Source organism: Lactuca saligna, chromosome 3 (assembly GCF_052625555.1).
Source record: "Lactuca saligna cultivar CGN05327 chromosome 3, ASM5262555v1, whole genome shotgun sequence".
In the NCBI taxonomy this organism is placed as follows: domain Eukaryota; kingdom Viridiplantae; phylum Streptophyta; class Magnoliopsida; order Asterales; family Asteraceae; genus Lactuca; species Lactuca saligna.
Window position 1 is genome coordinate 4669523 of NC_136419.1, and position 3848 is coordinate 4673370.

At 30.7% G+C, this 3848-nt stretch overlaps 1 non-coding gene across 1 annotated transcript; it reads left to right on the top strand.

Annotated features, from left to right (window-relative positions):
• Window positions 1-2584: 2584 nt before the first annotated feature.
• On the top strand, window positions 2585-2687 carry LOC145038085 (U6 spliceosomal RNA). Its single transcript, XR_013679155.1, has one exon. It is a non-coding gene; the product is annotated as a U6 spliceosomal RNA (small nuclear RNA).
• Window positions 2688-3848: the final 1161 nt, after the last annotated feature.

Genomic DNA, 3848 nt, shown 5'->3' on the forward strand with positions numbered 1-3848 from the left:
CGATGACACACAAATTGAGAAAAACTGTTTTGTAACATTTTAAATGCTACAAGTGTGACATTACCAATTTTGGTACCATAATTTACACATTTTGACTCAAATATTCAACCAGGCATTATGGCTTAAAATACATAAATAATTTAACACAATACTCCAATACATACTCAAATACATGTATAAAATGTATCTTATTACTCAAATACCTATACTTAGGTGAATGACTAATGTAATATCTTTATATTGATTTTGTTGTACAAATAGGTTATCTAACCATATATATATATATATATATATATATATATATATATATATATATATATATATATATATATATATATATAGGTTCAGGTTCATTTGAGACCATTCTAATTTTGTGAGACCGTTAGACCAAATCTAAAAATAATTTTAAAATGCAAAATAAATTAAAAAATCCAAAGATTCTTTTTTTAAATATTATTTTCGGAACTTGAATTAACTAAAAAAAATAAAAAAAAATTCCTTTTTTTTTTTTTTGAAAAATACGTGAAATATTCTAAATAGAATATTACACTGACATATTCTAAAAAATAATTTTAAAATGCAAAATAAATGGAAAAATCTAAAAATTCTTTTTTTAAATATTATTTTCGGAACTTGAATTAACTAAAAAAAATAAAAAATAAATAAAAAATAAATTCTATTTTTTTTGAAAAATACGTGAAATATTCTAAATAGAATATTACACTGTACATATTTTAAAAATAATTTTAAAATGCAAAATAAATGGAAAAATCAAAAAATTCTTTTTTTTAAATATTATTTTCGGAACATGAATTAACTAAAAAAAATAAAAATAAATAAAAAAAAATAAAAAAATGCGTCTCACGGTCTCACAAAATATAGGTGGTCTCAAATGAACCTAACCCTATATATATATATATATATATATATATATATATATATATATATATATATATATATATATATATATATATATATATATATATGGGAAAAGAAAACAAATTAAAAGTTATTACTTTATTTTAAATTTCAACTTAACCAATACTACACACATACTCTACCTCTTATGTATCTATACAACCTAAATTCACAATCAAACATTTCAAAGATATATATATATATATATATATATATATATATATATATATATATATATATATATATATATATATATATATATATGGGCAAAAGAAAACAAATTAAAAGCTATTAGTTTATTTTAAATTTCAAATTAATCAATACTACACACATACTCTACCTCTTGTGTATCTATACAACCTAAATTCACAATCAAACATATCAAAGTTATGAGAACAAAAAAAACTTTAGCAAGTGTACTCTTAAATCCCTTATTTGATTTGAAGCTACGTGCACTCCTTCTTTAACCTATTAGAACACCCAAACGCCCATGCTACTGATTTCTGTTTGCCCTCTTTCTCTTTGCCATTGTTGTTGTTTTACTCTTTCCCTCCTCCTTCTCCCTTCTCTTTATGAATATCAATAGCCAAACACCCCTTCAATTTCTACCAAAGCACCTCACCAGAGGTGTCCATTTCTCCGAGTGAACAAGGAGGCAACATCTTCGTTTTTTCCTGCTCATTTTCGTCGATTAGACCAACCCAAAAAACCCTCACCTATGTTGTCGATTAACTGCTCCATTCTTCTTCGTTTTTCAGCCTAGACATACCACCGAAGTGGGTGGTTTGTCGGTGCAAACGTGGGAAGTGGCAGCCCCCTCCCGGTTCCACATCCCAGGATAGAAGAAGCACAGCTAAGGAGCTGTTTGAGCAGCCTTACTGTCTTCGTTTTTGTTCTTCTTCCTTAGAACCATTCAAGCACCAGGGGTGCTTCTTTTCTTCTTGTGTTTCGTTCCTTCTTTTTGATCGACCATACGAGGACCCAAATGCCTCCTCCGATCTCCTTGCGTCCTTTCTGTATAGAATTCTTTCAGGTTCAACATATTTCCTTTACCGATTGAGTAGCGGACGCAAGGAGGGGGGCAGCGGAGCTGTCAAGTGCCACTTGCCTACTGTTGCCAATGGATTATGACCACACCTCGCCATTTTCGAACCAAAATAAGTACAAGTGGTGCTCCTCCCTCTCGATGCGAGATCAGTCGAATGTCGATTTCTCCAGGGCTTCAACCGATAACGTGTCTTGATTTTGTCCCAGTCAAAAGTCAAAGAAAACTCAAACTTGCATTTGAATTAATCAAGGGATAATGACTTAGGAGGGTAATAAGGTTTTCGGTTTGTCCGTATTAGGTCACTAAGGTTTTTTTTGTGCGTATTAGACCAATATGGTTGTTATTACCGTTTAGAAATAGTCCTTTTACCGGTTTTAATGGTTAAAAAGGACTATTTCTAAACGGTAATAACAACCATATTGGTCTAATACGCACAAAAAAACCTTAGTGAGCTAATACGGACAATCTGGAAACCTTATTACCATCCTAAGTCATTAACCCTAATTTTAAAGACATTGAGAATATATGACTATCAACAGTAAACTACTTCGTTTAGAACTCGTGTCGTCCCATATAACCTGCTACTCCTCTATATGGCGAAGCTCTTCATCTATAGTCGTCCCTTTGGGGAAATCTGATAAAATTGGAACGATACAGAGAAGATTAGCATGGCCCCTGCGCAAGGATGATACGCACAAATCGAGAAATGGTCCAAAATATTTTTAACCCTTCGTCGTCTTCTCTGGAACCCTAATTCACTTTTCAAATGCTAATAGAGTTCAATTGCAATTCTTACATTTCAGTAGTTCATCTACTGAAGTCATGATCAGAAAACATGTGGATTCTATGGTCAGATTGATCTTCTTGTTGATGTCTTCAACCATTTGTGGCAAGTAAAGGTGATCTTTCTTTCTATAAAGTCTCCTTTAGGTTTTTTACTTTTCCTATCATTAAGTTTCATGCTTTATAAACTTCCATTTATGTGTTGTATATAGTATGTATGTATTTGTTTATGTGCTGATTTTTTTATTCATTTTGCAACTTCAGTTTCTTAGTTCATGTTGTGGTTTTGCTTTTTATAAAATAATTGATAATATACATCCTATACAAGTCCCCGTTGGTTTTACATTTCCATTCTTTATCAAATGTAGACATTGATGGGAGGTATCAAAGTGAGATTTTGTTTTTGTACATATGGATGTGTTCATGTAAACATTTAAATTACAAAAAAGAAGTTATTGATAAAATGTTGCATATTTATGTAATGAAGATCATCAATCATATGAGTTTTTGGACTTAGAAGTTCTGGAAGGGTTGTAAGATAAGTTTAAATGGAAGCAACTATTTTCAGTCAAACAAATCATTCACATTGATTAGTAAGCATGTTTTCTAAATAATTAGGGTTAATGACTTAAGAGGGTAATAAGGTTTCCAGTTTGTCCGTATTAGGTCACTAAGGTTTTTTTTGTGCGTATTAGACCAATATGGTTGTTATTACCGTTTATAAATAGTCCTTTTTACCCGTTAAAACTGGTAAAATGACTATTTATAAACGGTAATAACAACCATATTGGTCTAATACGCACAAAAAAACCTTAGTGACCTAATACGGACAAGCTGGAAACCTTATTACCCTCCTAAGTCAGTATCCCATTAATCAAATTTAACCTTACATGACAATACATTACGACTTCAGTCCCAAACACCGAAAAATTGAACCCATTTATTCAAAATAGCCCCTCTTTTGGTTATTTTTAGCAAAACAAATTAAAATATTCAAACTTTGATTTAAATTAAGCATTTCAGCCCCTCCCATGGAGATTTCTTAACAAATTAGCCCAATTCCTAAACTTAGATTCCATTTAAAACATTTCAGTCCCTC